We start from the raw sequence: 21,171 nt of genomic DNA, 5'->3' as shown, positions 1-21,171 counted from the left end.
AATCGAACTCGGGTCGGCCATGTTGGCTGCGTGCAAGGCAGACACCCTACCTGCTGTGCTATCGCTCCACTGTAGCACTATCCTCCCATTGTTCATTGATTTGCTGGAGCAGGCACCAGTAATGTCTCCACTGTGAGACTTGTTGTTACTGTTTTTGGAATATCGAGTACGCCACAGGGGGCTTGCCAGGCTCTGCTATGCGGGCAGGATACTCTTGGTAGCTTGCCGGGCTCTCTGAGAGGGATGGAGAAATTGAACCCGGGTCGGTCACATGCAAGGTAAACGCCCTACCTGCTGTGCTATCACTCAAGCCCATTATATAGTATATAGTATATATTATATTAATTGTATATATTACAATTAAATATGATCTATTATATTAATTATATATATTATATATCCAGCTTAAAAGTGATCAAATGCTCACTCGATCAACAGTTTCAAGTTTAGTGATGAAAATGGCTAGGAAAGTGGTTCCTGTGGAACGGTGGCACCCATGGTTGAAAACAGGAAGGATGGAAGAGGAAAAGGAGGAGAAGATACATTTTGGCTAGCTCATCTACACCTGTGTGAGTGACAATGCAACAGTCATGTCTCAACTTTGCACCAAACTTTACTTCAGCCATCTTAAGGCAGAAATTCTAGGCCAAACGCTAAAAAAATCACATTCTTTTGCTTTGTGAATATATTTGCTTCAATTGCATACCATTAAAATAGCTGCCTCCTAGCAGACAAGCACACTGTAGTAAAGGGAGCTTTACTGCAGATGACAAACACAATGTCCAGCCATAAACAAATAATAGCTCCTGCAAGAACAGGCTGAGTCCTTAAACAAATCATTTTTTTCAGAAAAGCGGACATGGAACCACCAGTGTTTCTTGGTCTTAAACATAGTCATCCCAAAATTCCTCTTCCTTAGAAAACACTAACTCCACAAAAATGCACCATAGGTAATACCTTATTTTAAGTGATCAAGGGCTAAGCAAACAGTTTTCTGACTCATCCTAATTTGTTATTTATTTATTTATTACTTTTTGGATCACACCTGGCAATGCACAGGGGTTACTCCTGGCTCTGCACTCAGGAATCACTCTTGGCTGTGCTCAAGGGACCATATGGGATGCTGGGAATCGAACCCGGGTCGGCCACGTGCAAGGCAAATGCCCTACCTACTGTGCTATCACTCCAGCCCCCTTGTTATTTATTTTTAAAAGGTTATTTCTTTTTTTTGTTTTTACTTGTCTTGGGGCTACACACATTAGCTTCTGGCTCTGCACTCAGGGCTCACTCCTGGTGGGGCTTGGGAGGCTATGTGGGGTGGCAGAGATCAAACCTGGCCAACCATCTGCAAGGCAAGTATTCTACCTGCTGTACTATCACTCAGGTCCTGAAAGGTTCTTTCTTTTTACCTTTTTGGTTTTTGGGCCACATAACGCAGTGCTCAGGGCTTACTTCTGGCTCTACACTCAGGACTTACTTCTGGGGACTACATGGGATGCCAGGGATCAAACCCAGGTTTGAACCCTTGGCTTCATGCAAGGCAAACACCGCACCCGCTGCACTATAGCTCTGTCCCCAAAGATTATTTCTTTCAAGGTCTTTCACATGCTTTAACCATTATTATTAAGGGTACTATCAAGTTCATAGGAGACAGGATACTGTGTCCTCTGGCACTCTTTCAGTCCCTGGGTAACTTACATAGAAAAAAATAAAACTGAAAGCAATACTCTGAAAAGGTTAGGCACATCTAATAATTGATCTGCACAAAAAAATTTTTAAAAATTGGAAAAAGAATACTTAGGAAACACCTGAGTGAAATTTGATGCTTATTGGCTTTGTTTTTCTCTCCCATCTGATGAGTTCCCAAGATCACTTGATGGGCTCTTTTATTAGTATACAGCTGAGGTCTTCAGGAGCAACACTAAGAGCCATACCCTGACCTCCTAAAACTGCCAACTAACTCTGTAAGGATGATCCACAGACTAGGCCAGGGTGTGCTGCAGGGCTGAGTCATAGGCCCCAGGGCAAAACACAGCCTTCTAACAAGCCTTAGCGGCCCCACTGAGAGACAGCTGAGTTTTTCCACTTTGGGTGGCAATTACACTCTCTCTCCAATGATGGGAAATGGAAAAATGTACTTACTAAGTGCATCTTATTCATAAACTCAAGAAGAGAGAACAAAAGCAAAGTATTATGAAACAAGAAACAAGTAGAGTTCAAACGATCTGTGTTATTCAGAGCTTTCTTACTTGAGTTGTATCCCATATCTAGGAAACAGAAACCAATAGGAACCTCTAAAACCAGGTCTTCCAAACAGCCATGTGAAACTATTGCCATGTAGGAATTTTATTCCTATGACTCAAAACCCAGAAGCCACAAAAGAAAATACTGGTAAATATAAACATCAGATTTTTTTTTCAGTCTGATGAAAAAACAAAGTGAAAAGACAAATGACAAAATCTTGGACGTCACATTGGCAGGTCTGATCACTAAATCTACTTCCCTAACATAAAAATCACTATATCATTGTATCACTGCCATCACATTCTTCACAGTACTCAGCTTACCTTCTCCTGGTTCTATCACCCAAGTCCATTTTGATGACCAAGAATTGCACAAAAAAAGGAAATTACCCTTGACTACCATCATCTAAAACTAAGACAGAGGATATCCATTTGCCTAAAACTGGTAAATAGGTAAATCTGAAAGTCCAAACTCCCTTGAGATAATAAAGAAAGAGTGACATCTAGTTGGTCTCCTTGCTCAGGGGGAATCTGAAAGACACTCTCCCTCTCCAGCTCATTCACCCACTAGCATCCTCCCACAACCTGCTCTATGCCAGCCTCTCTGGTATAACCATTACCCAGTGCCTTGAACAACATCAACCAAGATCACAGCTGAGCATGGAAGCCTCCAAGCCACCTACAGGTGTTGGAATGAGCCTCTGTGCCAATGATCCACCAGGAGAGAGGCCCTGAATCCACCCCTGAACAGAACCAGACTTTACTCAATCCTTCCAGCTGTTTCCTTTCGCCTAAACACTTTCCAGAAATGACTTTCTCGGATGACAAACTCGCATGTGGAACAACACTCGAATCCAAATGTTGGCACCACGCTCTGTACCAACTAAGCCTGTCCTTTACTCACCATATCTTAGGGAGGAATTAAGACCACATGCACTGTTGGACTCTCAGGACCTTGCATTTATCCATCTATATGCTTTTGTCAACAACAATACATATGACTACATATGCCTCCCACTTAGAGGTTTGTTTGGTGTGTGAGTGTGTGTCTGTGTGTGTGAGTGCGTGTGTGTGTCTGTGTGTGTGAGTGCGTGCGTGTGTGTGTGTGTGTGTGTGTGTGTGTGTGTGTGTGTTTACTTTCCTTCCTCTTCTAGAGCCTCTCAGGAAGTGAAGGGCTGCAGGATTAGTTGAGAAAGATTTAGTTCAGACATAAAAAAGTCCCTATTTCATTCATCATGAGCCCAGCCCTCAGAGGGCAAAGTTAATCCTCTCCCCCCTCAGTGGATACGCGAAGACACAAGGGTAAAAACCCCAGCCAGTCAGTCCAAGGCCGGTGTCTGGCAGGACCTCTCCTCAGGCCACACGCCTGTGCTTCTGAGGCTTCGCTGTTGGCAACTCCAGGGTGGTGAACTCAGCAGCCAGGGTGCAAAAGCCCCTCTTTGCTGGAGGAATCTAGAGAATTAGTCTTTTCACTAAAGACTGTCCCACCCCTAGCACCCCAATAAATCTTTCGAAAAAGAAGGAACCAAAAGCTTTCCTTTTGGACCACAGCCAAGCTCTCGTTTTCCAGTCAGCAGCAAGTCTCAGCACTCCAAAACAGAAACAGTCACTGCATATTTTCCTTTTTCCCTCTGCAGCTGGAGAGTGAACATGAAGGCTGAGGCGGGGCCCTCCAGGAGCCTCCAGGAAGGCCCCTGCCCCATTGCCTTCTCCTGGGAACCCCTGCACAAAACTCACCTTCCATTCCAAAGTACAAATTCCTGAAAGGTGTTCAGGATCTGCACTTGGCCTCTGTGCACCTCCGTCAATATATAAACTGAAAACGCAAAACCTTTCCCATGAGTAACTCACAAATAGGTAAAACTCCTTGACCCTACCCCCAGATTACCTGTTCTTGTCCTGAAGAAGGCTTTCCTCGGGTCCCCTCAATCCTTCTAGAAGAAATTGTTCTGAACAGTTTTCTGGAAACCGAATTCCATCCCGGCAAGCTGTGACTCCTCTCCACCGAGCCACGGAAAACTAATAAATTGAGCCGCAAATACCAGGTTGGGCAAACTTCATATATGGAAAACCATTAATCTCACAATGCCATTTCAGAGGTCTCCCCCAAAAATTACATTTCCAAAGGAAATAAACCCCCGTCTCGCCCACCGACTCTGCTTGGAACAAGGAAACAAACAGCCTGAGACAGCAATGAATTACAAATGGCATGCTAATTACCAGTCTCCATCCAGAAATAGCTGAAGAAGGCAGGATTTTTGTGGTTGTTGTTGTTAAAATAACTACAGTCTTTATTCTAGGGCTGGGCAAAAGCATCTGATTTATTCAAATGCTTCAGCTTCTGAACATAATCACATTTTATATGTACTTATCTGGGAAGAGGAACAAGCAGCGGGTGGACAGAAAAACAGGGGACTGGGGCACGGGTCGTGGGTGGTCTCGGAGAGTGGACTATCTGTGACTGCGCATGTCCACTGGCTCACCAAATCAAGGCAGATGTGACTCATGCAAGAAGCCTCTCCTCCCTTCCCTCTCAAAAGCGCCCAACTCAGACCCTCCAAAGAAAGGGACAAAGAAACAAGTCCCTCCAAAAGGCCCTCAGCACCTTCATCACCTACTCCACAGTAGGTGCATACCCAGACACAGAAGCCAGAGTGGTGGATAACGTTTAGAATCCTGTCTGCAAGAAACTTACAGTCTAAAGAGAAAAACGGAAAATAGCTCATGAACACTACAGAAACACGAGCCATTATGAATGGATGTGGAATCCATAGGGAATCCATTAGGGAATGCCTCGATTCCCTACAGGCAGGATGAGAATCTCTCTGCAAGTGTATATTCAAATCCAGTAGAAATAACCTCACCTGATCCTCTGGAACGGTGTCAGAACAGAACAGAGCATCTGTGTCCTGTTAGAGACCTAAACCCCTCTACTCCAAACCCCAATCTTTAGTTATCTAATAAATTCTCAAATATGCTCCATCCTCCCCTCCCCACTCACAAATTCTAGAATGTTTTGGGGCTTGGTGGGGAGGGGCGTGGGGAGAAAGAGAGACAGAGACAGAGAGAGACAAAGAGAAAGAGAACATCAAGAACATATCCTTTGCATGCAGGAGGCCAAGGTCCAATCCCCAGCCCTGCATGTTCCCCCAAGCACAGCCAAGACTGATCCTTGAGTACCAAACAAGCCAGGAGTAGCCCCTATGCACCACTGGGTGTGGCTCCAAAACAAGAAAACAAAAAATTGTAGAATATCCTGGCAGGAGATCTCCTTCAAGGTCAATGGTTTCAGCTCAAGATTCCCCCAGGCTAGTGGAGCTATAGGAAAAAAGTGACCTTGGGTCACTTTTTTTTGGATATCCACCTGATCAGGCCTCAGAACAATCTCAAGTTGAGGCAGACAATTTTAAACCAGACCAAGGCAACAAGCACTAACACAGCAACCAGAGCCCAGAAGCCCACCTAGAGCCGTTCTAATCAATGTCTCATTTGAATCCAAATTCCCTAGCTACCAGGTTCTACCAGGTTCTATAGTCTGTCAACATCCTGTTGATAAATGCCAGGTATCTCCACTCTTCTCCCTCCCCCCGCCTTTCTGTGGAGGGAAGTGGGTGGAGGGACATCCTGTGGTGCTCAGGACTTACTCCTGTCTCTGTGCTCATGGCAGGACTCAGGGAACCATATGTGGTGCTGCAGATGGAACCTGGGTTGACCACGTGCAAGGCTAACTCCCTCCCAGTGGCTTCAAGAGCTGAACTTAGAGGGTCTGAATGATCCCTAGCCATTTAGTATCTTGAAAGTTAGAAAACCACCAGAATCATATCTAAGTATATGATGGTAAGTATGTCAAGGAGCCAGTTGATGCTATAAAACCCATTCTATTTTTAAGTGTATAAGCCGTTTGGATATGTGAAGGTATCCTCAATGTTAGAAGCAGCCCTGGGGGATACCACAAATAAAGGCTTGGGAAGAGGGCAATACAAGGGAATCTGTGCCCATACTCATGCATTTAATTGCAGAAGCCTTGGGCTTGAGTACAGTCTGAGGTTCATGAGTGTGCTTGGTAGAGGAATGACTATATGTGATGAATCCTATAGAGGAATCAACTTCCAGGTTTCAGCACCTCAAGGTTCATCACAGCTTTCAGGGATGTTGGGCACTTGATCTGAGCTGACATATATTTGTGTGTCTGGGCAAGCCCTTGTGTGAGGGAAAATTTCAGGCATGAACATAAGAAAACATCTCAAGCTTCTACAAACTCCAGATGCCAAAAGGAGACCTCACTAGTATGGATGTTTAAGCAACTACTCTTGGAAAAATTATTGATCTAATTCCTTGGGTTCAAACAAAGATCTCATAATATTTCTTCCAGGGCATACGAAACCAATCTGCCTTTCATTATGCTTGACTACTGAAAGACATTTTTGTAATATACTAAAATTTAACTACTACAGTGGTCTTAGTTCCTGAGCAGACTCCAGTGACTGATGAACAGATTTAATGAAACTTATTTTTCTATCCATTGAGAATGATGATAGTTTCTTGGCTCTTCTATCAACAACATCATTTATTTTTTAGAATCTCACTAAGAAGATAAACATTTATTATTATTCTATGCAATGGAATTGCACTCAGTGAGGGGAATCATTCTAATATCGAATTATGATGTAAAGCAAATGCGATCCGAGTTTCCTTGGAAATCATGAAATAACCATTTCCAAGCAACCTTATAATCCTTCATCCACTGGTACAGATGAGGTCCAGAAGGGCGCAGACTTTAGAATGGAGTACTTACTTCAAAATCATGCCACCACTAACTAATATATGAGGAAAATTCCTTAATTTCTCACTTGTAATTGAGGTTTTATAATATATATGTACATATATACATATATATATACCTATAGGTGATGGTTATGGTTCTTTTCAGTTCTAAAGAAAAGATAAAATTTGCTCTCCTCTTAATAAGTGCTTTAACCACTGACCAAGCAAGTGGAAACAAACACAAACAAATGGGACTACATTAAACTAAGAAGCTTCCGCACCTCAAAAGAAACAGTGATAAAATGCAGAGAGAGCCCACAGAATGGAAAAGAATCTTTACCCAATACCCATCTGATAAGGGATTAATGTCCAGGATATACAAGACACCTGTAGAATTGTACAAGAAAAAACCTCCAACCCCAACAAAAAATGGGGACAAGAAATGAACAAAAGTGTCCTTTAAAAAAAAAAAAGACCAAAAAGCACATGAAAAAATGTTCTACATTGCTAATCATCAGGGAGATGCAAATCAAAGCTGCAGCAGCACTGTTCTCCTATTCATCAATTTTATCGAGCAGGCCCAGTGACATTGTGAGACTTGTTACTGTGTTTGGCATATCAAATATGTCACGGGAAGCTTGCCAGGCTCTGCCGTGCAAGCGAGATACTCTTGGTAACTTGCAGGGCTCTCTGAGAGGGGAGGAGGAATCGAACTCGGGTGAGATATCATCTCACACCACAGAGACTAGAAAACATCAAAAAGAACAAGAACAACCAGTGCTGGCACAGATGCGGGGAGAAAAAGACGCTCCCTCACTGTTGGTCAGAATGCTGACTGGCCCAGCCTTTTTGGAAAACAATACAGGCATTCCTTCAAACACTAGAAATTGAGCTTCCATATGACCCTACAATCCCACTTCTAGAAATATATCCCCAGCGTGCAAAATAAACCATAGTAGAAATGACATCTGCACCTGTCTGTTCATTGAAGCACTGTTCACAATAGCTAGAATCTGGAAACAATCAGAGTGCCAGAGAACAGACAACTGGTTAAAGAAACTTTGGTACATCTACACAATGGAATACTATGCAGCTGTTAGGAAAGATGAAGTCATGAAATTTGCTTATATGTGGATGGACATGGAGAGTACCATGCTAAGTGAAATGAGTCAGAAAGAGAGGAACAGACATAGAATAACTGCACTCATTTGTGAAATATAAAATAATATAAAAATGAGACTGACACCCAAGGACAGTAGACACAAGGGTCAAGAATACTGCTCCATAATTGGAAGCCTGCCTCCTAAGCTGGGGGGAAGGCAGCTGTAATTGAGCAGGAATCACTAAATCAACGATGGTTGGAGAGATCATTCAGGGTTGGAGATGTGTGCTGAAAGTAGATAAAGGACCAAACATGATAGCCTCTCAGTATCTATATTGCAAACCATAATGCCCAAAAGGAGAGAGAGAGTATGTGGGAAATTGTCTGCCACAGAGTCAAGGGGAGGGCTTGGAAGGGTGGGGCTACTGGGGACACAAGTGGTGGAAAATGTGCACGAGTGGAGGGATAGGTGTTCAATCATTGTATGAATGAACTCAAACATGAAAGCTTTGTAACTATCTCATGGTGATTCAATAAAAAATAAGTAGATAAATAAAAGCTTTAGCTATCACAGACTTCATCTTTTTGATAACCATAAAATCCAGTTGAGTGATTATGACTTTCTAAGAAGAAACTATTTGTCACAATTATCTCTTATTTTAGCCATTACTCATAGGTCCTTCTGAGTGACTTCCAGTCTGATAAGTGACAGTCACCTTGGCCATCATCAAGGGCAGAAACTAGCCTTTACCATGTATATTTCTCAACTTGCTTTGCAGAATTTAACTTAAATAGCCAAAGGTTAAAAGGAGACAAATCTGTCATTCCAACCTCAAAAATAATTCAGCATCAATGGAGAGCGAGCAAGCACTGCACTTGCTCCAAAAGGCGCCTCTAGCCCACACAAGCCTCTGAGTCTGACTCCTATGAGATCTCTGAGAGGACAGACTGAGCTCCAGATGGTACCATTAACATGATTTCCTGGAACTTAAAACAAGGTAAATTTTAATTAACACACACACACACACACACATACACACATACACCATGATTTCCTCAAACTTAAAACAAGATAAAATATAATTTAAACCAAAAAAATAGGTTTAGAGACTGTAGAGATAGTACAGCATGTAGCGTGCTTTCTTTGAATGTGGCCAACCTGGATTTGATACTGGGCACCCCATACGATCCACCAAGCACCACCAGAAGTGATCCCTGAGTATCAAAATGTCTCAGCAACAATTCAGATATAATATCTCCTTTCCCTTTACCTCGTCCTCCACTATATTAATATGTTCACAGAAAGATTTTCCAAAAAACAGAAATCAAGGTAATATTACAGAGGATACTGAAAAAATAGCACTGTAGCACTATCCTCCCGTTGTAAGCCAGGAGTAAGCCCTGAACACAATCTGGCTGTAGACCAAAAATAAAGAAACAAACAAAAAAAATTTAAAGCTCTTTCAAAGGAAGATGAGCAGGAAGATGATAATGATAAAAGAAGCAATACTGACACATGGAGATTCACAAACAATATGAAAAAAACAAGAGCAAAGATAATGCCCACCCAAGACTGACTTAGTGGAAAGTAAATGTATACTGAAGTTACAAATTCTCTAAAAGTGAATCCACAGACAACTGTACTCCCATATTTCTTTCTCTACCATGGCAATGAAGGGCTAGTTTAATATAATATTCTAGTCCAGCCAAGCCAACTCATTTGGATATAAACTGCTTGGAATGTATTGCTTCTACATGAGTAGGAGTTCTCTTTAGTCATAAATTTTTTTTCAGTAATTTTAGTATCTGTTGAGAGATGGCCAATGGGAAACAGAAGTCATTAAATAACTATCATCAAACTATGGCTACTTTAAAAAAATACATAAATACACTTACAAACATGAGACTGGTTTATAATTTGTCAAGATGGCAAAAATGTCTCAGCAACAATTCAGATATAATATCTCCTTTCCCTTTACCTCGTCCTCCACTATATTAATATGTTCACAGAAAGATTTTCCAAAAAGCAGAAATCAAGGTAATATTACAGAGGCTACTGAAAAAATAGCACTGTAGCATTATCCTCCCGTTGTTCATCGATTTGCTCAAGCGGGCACCAGTAGCATCTCCATTGTGAGACTTGTTACTGTTTTTGGCATATGGAATACGCCATGGGGAGCTTGCCAGGCTCTGCCATGTAGGCAGGATACTCTCAGTGGCTTGCAAGTAATGACAATTTGTGCTCCAATACTTCATCAATTGTCAACAATTCAGAACTGCTGCCAAAATCTAAACCAGGAATTTTAAGTTTATGTGTTCCTGATTTGTCCGCTTTCAATTTAAGTCATAGTATTTTTATAATGGGACCCCAAGCCCCAAAATCAAGCATACTGCCCTCAAAAATTTTCTCACCAGTACTTAAAATTGACCAATAGGAGTCTACACAGCCAAAGTCATCATCCCACTGCCAAGTGACACCCCAATTGGAGGGGCCCATGTTTCTCTCTCGTGTCTTCTGTACCCCCAAATTATCAAAGAACTAATAAAGAAGTATCAGATAAAAAAAAACTTATATCAGGACTATTGATTTCCCAACAAAGTAGAAGGCAGATTATTACTGCCTCATTTATTGTGAAATAAATCCTCCGTGTAATAATCTGAAAACAATGTGCTGTTAAATCAAGTGGAGAAAGCAAAACCAAAACATTTCCACCTTCCACACTTCATGAGAGCCAATCAATCGTGCGGTTCTTTTATGTCCCAGTTTCTTCACCTTAAGTAATGATTTTTAAAGGTGTTTAACATTTCCGTTACACATTTTGTAACAGAACTGAGCATAAGAAAACTTATGCCAAATGTCCTCTCTCCTTTTTAAAAATGTATGAGGGGGCAGAGAGATAGTACAGGGTTAAGGCAGTTGCCTCATCACCCTGGGTTGGATCCCAGCACCACATATGGTCCCTCTAGCACTGCTAGGAATGCTTAAGCAGAGAACCCTGCACTGACCTCTAGCAGGTGTGGTTCGCCTCCCCCGCCACAAAAATACAACAACAAAAAAAACTGTATGGGCAATAATTCACTTGATATTGTGAAATGTTTCTCAAAGTCTATAAACTAGAGTATAGCTAATATTGATGCTATACAGATTTGAGAGAACTCAATTTTCTGTGACTTATAGTTATCACAAACCACATGATCACCTGAATTAGTGGATGAAAGCATATGGGCCACAGAATCACAAATATGCACATAAATACACATGGGAAAAATGTCAGCAGCCTACCCTCAGATTACCACATCACGGTGCCCTTAACATTGTTGTGGTTATTGTATTTGTGTTGTGTATCAACACTTTGAAAGCGTTAATGAGCCAATAAAAACAGTGTCTTTAAAAATACTTTATGGGCTGGAGCAATAGCACAGCGGGTAGGGCGTTGGCCTTGCACGCATCCAATCCGGGTTCAATTCCCAGCATCCCATATGGTCCCCTGAGCACCGCCAGGGGTAATTCCTGAGTGCAGAGCCAGGAGTAACCCCTTTTCATCGCCGGGTGTGATCCGAAAAGAAAAAAAAATACTTTATGATTATTTCCACACACTCCACTCTTCACACAGCAAGCAGAAAGCTCAGTGTAATCAGGAAACTCCTGATTCCTACAGGCTTCCAGTCACCTGCTTAGCCCTGGGATGGCACGAAACACACAGGGATGGGCTAAACTAAAACACACCCCTTACCCAGCATCTATTTTTGGTAGCCAAAAAGGGAAAATTTTGTTTTACTAGGACATTTTCCAAAATTCCATCTAATTGGCTCAAAAAGTAACCTAATCAGCTAACCCAACAGATTTCAGGGCACAATTTCCCTGGTAAACAGGAAATTCTCTGTGCTGTGGCCTCTGCTTGGAACATCAGTTAATCTCAGGCAGAAAAAGTACAATTTTCCCCAAAGTTATATGTTCATAAAATGGCATATTTTTATTCCTCAGAAATGCCTCTTTGTTACAATTAAGTTCTTAAAGATAAACCACATTTATATAAAAAAACAAACAAATCTATAAACGGATTACTAAGGCTCAGAATAAAGCAGATGTGGTTGAGACAGGACAATCTAGAGAGTGCTGAGAGAAGATGAAGGCTGAACCCATGATGAGTTGACAGGTACACCAGGCACCCAGAGTCCTGAGTCAGGTCCAGGCAACTCCATTTACACACTCCAAAACCACCAGCAAATTCTAGCCACTGTCTTGAACTCAGCTTCTCCAAATACACAATTCAATGTGCAAAAGGCTTTTATAGGATGAATACTGCCTGTTTCAATCAACCAGTACTCAGTAATTATTGAATGAATGAATGAATGAATGAATGAATGTATAAAAATGAATGATGTTGCCTTCCAATTCCCTTCTCAGTGGCAGTAAAGGCTCTAATGTTGATGATCTCATTCATCATTTTGTTTCTGAAGCACAACAGATTGAACCTCAGTCGGAGAGGCAGAGAGACGTCAGCAACCCAGGGCTGGGTGAGCGGCGAGGCAGAGTCCTGTGGCGATGGACATGCCATTCAGACACTCTCTTTAGGGGCTACTTTGCCATGACTCAGAAATCCAAACTCCATCTAGTCTAAATAGACACTCATGTTAGTTTCATTTAAGGTTTTATTGCCTGTGAACTGAGAAAATACCTCAGCATTTACTCATTCTCAGGAAATGAAAGCCCCATGTGTCACACAGATCCAGCTCTGCCCTGTGAGGGCTGGCTTTCACTCAGGAAGCCGTAGAGCCAGACAGACCTTCCAGATTTACTCACTGGTGCCAACAATGATGGCCGTTGTGCAGTGCAGACTCCTCTCATTCATATATGTGTGTATGAGAGAGAGTGTGCGTATATATATATATATATATATATATATATATATATATATATATAGGGTGGAGGGCGGGAATTTGGTTTGAAGGTTATACCCTGCAGTATACTAGAGCTATTTCTGGATCTGTGCTCAGGAGTAACCCCTGGCGGTGCTCAGAAGACCATATGTGGTGCCAGGGATCAAACCATTATCAGCTGCATGCAAGGCAAGCGCCTTACCTGCTTATACTATCTCTCAGGCGTCCTTATATTTTTATAGGTAGGCCTACACTGTGAAGCAGCAGTTTGGTTCAGCTACAGTTTAGATGTAAGAATAAAAGACTTTTCTTTTTTCTTTTTTATATACTCTACCTTCTTAGAATATGTATATAACTTTGACTTCTGGTTTAGTTATATATATATATATATATATATATATATATATATATATATATATGGTTTTTTGGTTTGTGTTTTGTTTTGTTTTGCTTCATACCTAGCAGTGTTCAAAAGCTTACCCCTGGTTCTTCACTCAGAGACAAGTCCAGAAGGGGTCCTGGAATCATCTGGGGATCCAGGAATCAAATGTGGGTTGGCCACGTGCAAGGCAAACACACCAGCCACTGGAATATCTCTCTGGTCTCACATGTCTCAATGTTTTCTATTGCTTACAAGTAAGTCATACATCTGACAATAGACAATAAAACTTTCAATATTCTCTGACTTTCTTAGGAAAAAAAGATAACATGTAAACTATCAAGAGTAAGGATTAATATGCACATTATGTAAAAAATATCTATGTAATCTGGAATAAGACACAAAATCCTTTTTTTTTTGAAGGGGGGGAGGTACAAAATACCTACTTGAAGATTTGATAAACAATAAAACCAAAGAAAGCAAATGAAAATCTTAACAGCTACCAGTTCTTCTGCCCAAGCAAAAATTGGAGTATATTTTAATGGCTTCAGGATTCCTTTCATGCCAAATAAGTTAGATACACAAAGACTTATCTGTTTTAATGGTAGAAAGTTATTAAATCACAAATAAAATCATATTAATGAATCAGCCAATACCATCAATTCTTTTGGAGACACACCTGGTGCTGCTCAGGGGTTACTCATGGCTCCTGTACTCAGGAATCACTCCTGGTGGTGCTCAGGGACCATATGGGATGCTGGGGATCAAACCTCGGTCCACTGTGTACAGGCAAAAACCCTAACTTCTGTATTATCATTCTGGCCTCCAAATACCATAAATCCCATAAATTCTTAAACTGTATTAATTAGGTACTCCAGAGAAACAAACTCAGTTGAGGGCAGGGAAGACAGGAGAGGAGAGAGAGAAGAAAGAAAAGAGAGGGGAAAGAAGAAGAAAAGGCAGCGGAGAGGAGAGAAGGAAGAGATGAGAGAGAAATTAGTTGTGAAGAATTGGTTCACATGATTATGGAATCTGGGAGGTTCTACAAACTGCACTGAAGAAGTCCTAGACCCAGAAAAGCTGGTGCTAGAATCCTAGCCCATATTCAAAGGCCAAGCATATAGATGGGGTAAATCCCAGACCAAATGCAGAAGACCCATGTCCCAGTTCAAGCTAGCTCAGTTATAAAGCAAAACAGGCCCCTTCCTCCCTCTCCAGTCTTCTATTCTCTTCTGGCACTAGAAAGATTGAATAATGTTCACCGCTTAGTCTATCAAACTCAATTGCTAATCTTATCTGGAAATATCATCATAGACAAAGCCAGAAATTAGGTTTCATTGGGGAAGCTTTAGACCCAGTCAAATGAGCACAACCACCACACAAATTAGAAGCTAAACATTTTTGTCGCCCTTAGTATAAATACTTTGATGCGAAGAGTCATGGACAAGAAGTTGCTCTTTCTCTTCAAGGATTATGGGACATGTCCCTGAGTATGATGGGAATGCAGTGATCTGGTCTGATGATAATCAGGGGAAGGAAGCAGGACACCCAACAACAAAGCGGCAGCTCAATGTTTGGTCCCTGCTTGCTCTTCCAGACATGCTGAGTTGGAACTGAAGCCAGTCTCCAGACACACTCATTACAGAGCACCCAGTTCCCTGCTTAAGAACTCCACAGCTGTTTGTAGGGGAAGGCACTAGAGAAGGAATTAGTCTTATGGGTCCAAAGAATTTTCCAACAGTTCCCTAAAAGACTGCAATAACTCTCATGTGGTTGAACACAAGTTGGTCATGTACAAGGAAAGTGCCCTATCTGCTATACTATCACCCTAACTACATACTTTAACTTTTACTTGGTAAAATAGTACAGGAGAGTAGTAACAATTCTTAGTCATATTATGTTTTCTCCATTGAAGTTTTTCAAAAGATAGAGTCAGATTAAAGAGAGACGACATTGCTGAAGAAGGCTTGAAGTTAAGGCAACTAATAGTACTCAAACTTGCTTTAATTTACACATTTATGAATCCTTAAATAGTTCGATTTGTTACAACATACAATTCTCTACTAAGCCCTCTAATGTTGTAAGCACTATGTAAGTGCTATTATATACCTCATGAACTCTGATGTGTCCTTAATTTCTTCATCTATACAATGAGATAAATAAGTATCATGTGACTAAAGTAAAGCATTGGGATTAAAATATTTTCAAAATTTGGGGCTGGAGCAATAGTACAGGCAGTGGGGCATTTGCCTTGCACGTGGCTAACCCAGGTTTAATTCCCAGCATCCCATATGGTCCCCCAACCTCGTCACTGCACGCTGAACACACATGAGTCTGGATTGGGATCAAGAACCTGTTTGCAGGTCTCCTCCATCAGACTATGAGGCCCTCCACAAGTCAGGTCCCGCCATCCTTCACCATCCCTAATCCTCTGCAAACTTCCTGGCACAGGGCTGGAGCACTGAATGTGGTTGCTAATGTTATATTTTGTATTTTTTTGGGGGGGGGGGGGGGCACACCTGACTCTGCGCTTAGGGATCGTGCCTGGTAGCGCATGGGGGACCAAATGTGATGCCAGAAATCAAACCCGTGTCAGCTAGGTCTCCATATCTTTGTTTTATTTCTTGATCTGATGCGGTGTTTCAGGCACTAAAGAAAAATGCAGGTCTGCAAGCCTACCCTTTGGAGAGTTGGACCACACCTGACACTAAACCACTAACAAATACCCTGCTTCCTGCAGGTGGCAAAACCATTCCAGTGAAACCCTTGTGGAGAAGGAACACATTAGCGTTCTGAAAAGGTCCCAGTTCATGTGCTTTCCCCAGTTTTCAGGAAAAATAAGACTTATCCCCCTAAAATTTCTTTTTTTTTTTTAATTCCTTTACCTTTTCCCCCACACGGCAAAACCTGGCAAGCTACCCAAGACGTAGTGGATATGCCAAACACAGTAACAACAAGTCTCACAATGGAGACCATTACTGGGCCTGCTCCAGCAAATCGATGAACAACGGGAGGACAGGGACAGTGACAGTGACCTTTCCCTCACATTCTTGTCCTATCATCAGCTCTGACAACCCAACAGCCACTTGCAAGCCAAGCACGAATTCTACAGAATGATGCTGTGCTCAAAAACAGGTAGTAGGGACTGGAGTCATAGTACAAAGGGGAAGGTGTTTGCCCTGCACTCGGCTGATCTGGGTTTGATCCCCAGCATCCCATATGTTCCCCCAACACAGCTAGGAGTGATTCCAGAGTTCAGAACCAGGAGTAAAGGTAAAGGTAAAGGCCCTCCCGTTGATCGTCGATTTGCTCGAGCGGGCCCAGTAACGTCTCCATTGGAGACTTTGTTGTTACTGTGTCTGGCATATCAAATACTCTCGGTAGCCAGGAGTAACCCCTGAGAATCGCTAGATGTGACCAAAAAAGCCAAACAAACATACAAAAGAAACAAGTATTAGTCAATGGCTGGTCTCTAATCATATTTAGCAATCCTACAATAAAGCATCATTCTAATTCTGTTCTTTCACTTCCTTTTTAACTACTTCATATTTGGAAGTCTTGTGCTTCCAGTAGATAATCTTTATGAGTCAGCTTCCCCTTCTTTAAGATTCCTAATAGTGTCTAATTAAAGACACCATTAGCTTTTATAAAATGTGTCTGTGGGGCTGGAGAGATAGTACAGTGGGTAAGGCTCTCATCTTGCACGAGGCAAACCAGGTTTCTATCCCTGGAACCCCATATGATTCCCCTGAACACTGACAGGAGTGATCCCTGAGCACAGAGTCAAGAGTAAGCTCTGAGCACCAGCAGGTGTGGCACCAAAACAAACAAAAAATACATTTGGAGTGTTTACATTTCTAATAAGGGTACCCAAAAGAACTGTAACCAGGAACTTGAATCGATATTTGCATTAGCTTCAGAATAACTTTACTCACAATAGTAACAAGGGGAGAAGCAAGCCACGTGTGCATAAACAGACAAATAACAACACATTCACAACATGACCTCTTATTATCCAGCCTTACCCAGCCAGGCCTGACATGTGCTACAATACAGATAAACCTCAAAGCCACCATGCTAAGCCAGAAACACAAATCATGCAATGACGCTAGGATAAAGGTCCTAGAAAAATCAAGTTCAATAAGACCCCAAAAGAGCAGAATTGTGCTAGGCAGGGGAGTTAGTATTTAAGGAGTAGAGTTCTAGTTTTTCTTTTCAAGATTAAAATAGCTATGAGGTTGCAGGGTGGGGGCGGGGGGGGGGGCATGCTGTGCTAGTACAGCGGGTAGGGTGGCTTACTTCGTAAGTGGCTGATCTGGGCTCGATCCCCAGCATCCAAATCGTTTCCCAGCCTACTAGGAATGATTCCTGAGTGCAGAGCCAGGAGCAAACTCTGAGCACTGACAGGTGTGGCCTAAAAACCAAGAGGAAAAAAAAGTAGCTCTGGGAAATGACCCAGCAATGTCTGCACACCCATATAAGTGGTATATTTAGTCTCTGACCTGTACCCATGCAAAGGATTAAACAATACTCTTCTCCACAGCAGCCGTGCCACTTTCCACTTCCTCCCATAGGCCACAAGGATCCCACCTTCTCCATGCTATGTCTATTCTTACCACATTTTTTATAAAAGGAATGAAACCTGATACAGATCAAAAACTAGGTAACTGACCATTGTCACAAAAGTCAGTAGCAAGGAGTTATTTTTCACTTAAAAGCAACTAACAAGCACTTCAAACACCCACCTGGACTGTGAAACAACTTTGCTCAAATGACTCAGGCATCTCAATACCACTCAATACCACACAATGGGGACACAAATATATGAAGATGGGCACCTGCAACAACTGCCAAGCTAAGCCCACCGGAAGAGGAGCCCCACCTCCACTCCATGCCCCACCCCACCCCCACTGCCTCCCCACATCCTCCAGGTAAACTAACTGTGCGCGTGGGCAGTTCAGCTCAAGTCAAAAACTGAAGCCAGCCAATAGCATCATTATTCTTGGAATACAGCAGTGCAGGTAAAATGTTAGCACAACAGGACAGAACCTGCAGAACAGGTAGCATTTTTGAAACTTCCATGAAGTCAGAGCAGGCTCAGGCTGCAGAGAGTTTTAGGACTTGTCCTTCCCGCCCTTGTGTCCTGCCTCCCTCAGAGCCTCATCTTCAGCAGAGAAAGCAGGGACAGTGGTAACTGGCAACCCCAACCCAACACCATGTTTTCCAGTTACCTCCGGTACAGCCATGAGCCTGCTAGAAAATCATCTGTTCCAAGTGGAAAACAGTGCCTGCACCCACCTAGAACAGAATTAGAACTCTGTCGTCCACAATTATTTGGTTGTGCCAGGTGTTTGTAAGTTATTCCTCACTTATTCAGCCCTCCTACCTGCCAACTATGGCTGGCTCATTAGAAGGAAGGCCACAGGGGATGGAGATAGCATAGTGGGTAGGGCCTTTGCCTTGCATGTGGCCAACCCGGGTTTGATTCCCACCATCCCATATGGTCCCCTGAGCAACTCCAGGAGTAATTCCTGAGTGAAGAGCCAGTAGTAACACCTGTGCATAGCTGGGTGTGACCCCAAAAAAAGCTTTAAAAAAAAGCTAAAAAGAAAAAAGAAGGAAGGAAGGCCATAAAAAGGAGCAGGGCATGGTGTGAAAGCAGAAAGGAAATGATTCTTGGTTGAGGTTTCCTCCTTCTTTGGAGCAAGAATGGTTCCCAGTGACTTCCTTAGGATAATAATTCCTGGCTGCAGAGAAAACCATGGAGAAGCATGGTCAAGCAGGGTCCAAAGGGAAGCCAAGGATACTGCTCCATGTCAGGTTGAATCTACATAAATGCCAGCCTCCCTGCTCTCCCAAGCTCTGGGTCGGCAAAGCAGCCATCAGCAGGAATCAAATCCAGCACAAAAACAAATAGAATCTGAAGTTCAAGAAGAAAGCCTACCAAAAAAAAAGAACCACAAACTCCACAGAAAGTTCTGGGCCCCCTACCTGTGGGGGGCCATAACCTGATTTATAACTGGATCCCCTTTTCTCCATACCCCCCACCTCAATCCGTCCACATCTCCTTCTCACACTCATCATGTTTCCAAAGCAGTTCCCTGAGTGAAATGAGCTTCATGTTTCCTGCTCTCCTGCAAAGACTCTTTAACCTCTTCTGGAGGTCAGAATCTTACCAGTAATTCCCTCAAAGCACTGGCTTTCTCTGCGGGATCAGGCACCCCACTCCCAGAGATTCTGATTTGGGGGGTAGAGGGGTGGAAGCCTTTGTCCCAGGGTTTGTGGCCTTGCAGTTTCCTTCTGCATTGAATCTGAGAAGCACTCAGCAAGCTACCACCATTTGTGAAAATTAGGTACCTAAAACAAATAAATGCCAAGCATCTGTAAAGATCCTTTTGGCAGGGGTAAAGGGTGGGGTGGGTGGGGTGGGGGGAAAAGTCCATTACCACACACACACACACACAGACACACACACACACACACACACACACACACACACACACACACACACACCAAGAGTAACAGTGGGGTGGAGGAAGCTTGTCTCACATGGGCTCCCAAGGTTCCCCCAGCCTGACACCCCACAGCCCTGTAGGAAACCCTCTCCCAGATGACCATCCTTTCTCCCTGCAAGCGGCCCCTGCAGGAACCAATGTGACTTTGTGAGAACCGCTGAGATTCAGTCTGTTACAACTGGCATCCGTTGCCATCGGCAAATCATCTCAAGAACCTGACCTTGGTAAGCACATTTTACACTTGAATGCGGTTCCGGTGGGTGACAGGGCGCAGGGGGCGGGGCGTCAGGAATACAGACAGGGACAGTGCCAGAAACCCGCTGCCAGGCAGCGCTCCGCACCCCGCAGCCCTGCACAACCTGCCTCACCCACACACAGAGACGGAGCCCACGGAGCCAACTTTTCGAGCTGCTGCTGAGAATCCCATAAAAAGCAAATGCTATTTCCAACCTCCCGCACCATGGAAAAATACACACGCCACCCAGCAACCCAGAATCTCTGAAAACGTTATTTTTATACTCATCCCCACGCCCCCCACTCTTACCACCCCCACAAAAATTTGAGGTGGAAAAATGTGCTAGCTTTTTAGCAGTTTGATGCGACGACAGTGCTAGGCCTGCGCTGCTGAAGCTGCTCGCTCGTGCTGGGAGTCTAAAGGGATGCGGAAAAGGTGGGGAGGGCTGTCTCCTACCTACAACTCTTAACACCTCCTCAATAATAACACAGCACGATCTGATCATTATCGAAGGGCAGACTCCAACCGAGGGGACAATTCCAGGGTCCCAAGAGACAGACAGAGACATGAGATGTTAACATGTTTCTTCCCAGCCCCTAAAAGGGGGCCTTCTCATCATGGGGATTTTCTGATTCATCCTGTCAGACAGCCACAAAGCAGCCAGTCCAAAACCCCAGGCTAAGTAAAGTTCCATTTTTCTCACAGTCAAGCTGAACCTTTATGTTGGAGAATGAGAGGGAAGGCCTGAGAGGAAGCCCAGCCCTGAGCTCCCTTGGGGCTCTGGCTGGAGCCTGAGTGGGGTGGGGGTAGGGGCGGGGTGGAGAGCTAGAGAACAGGACCGAAGAGGCCAAGTCTGGAGGGAGGCCAAAGAGGAAAGGGAGGGGAAGTGGGAGGATCTGAATGAGGATTGGAGGAGTCAAGAGCTAAAGGGACCTGACCACAGATGCTGAGAACCTGGGCGTCTCTCCTAAGATGACAGCCTGGAGGATCAGAGGCACCAACCCAACGAGGCTGTGTGGGCAGCCTGCATCCTAGCACAGTCTCTGAGAGGC

At 43.3% G+C, this 21,171-nt stretch overlaps 1 protein-coding gene across 1 annotated transcript in view; it reads right to left on the bottom strand.

Moving 5' to 3' along the window:
* The window catches only part of LDLRAD4 (low density lipoprotein receptor class A domain containing 4), a 386,384-nt gene extending 381,994 nt beyond the window's left edge, over positions 1-4,390 (bottom strand). The window contains exon 1 of the mRNA XM_056127851.1: positions 4,132-4,390. The gene's annotated coding sequence lies outside the window, so the exon portion shown is untranslated. The remainder of the gene's footprint in view (positions 1-4,131) is intronic.
* Between the last annotated feature and the right edge of the window lie 16,781 nt (positions 4,391-21,171).

The sequence above is a fragment of the Sorex fumeus genome, unplaced genomic scaffold, assembly GCF_029834395.1.
Source record: "Sorex fumeus unplaced genomic scaffold, SorFum_2.1 ptg000063l, whole genome shotgun sequence".
Taxonomy (NCBI): Eukaryota; Metazoa; Chordata; class Mammalia; order Eulipotyphla; family Soricidae; genus Sorex; species Sorex fumeus.
This window is presented reverse-complemented; position numbering and strand designations above follow the sequence as displayed.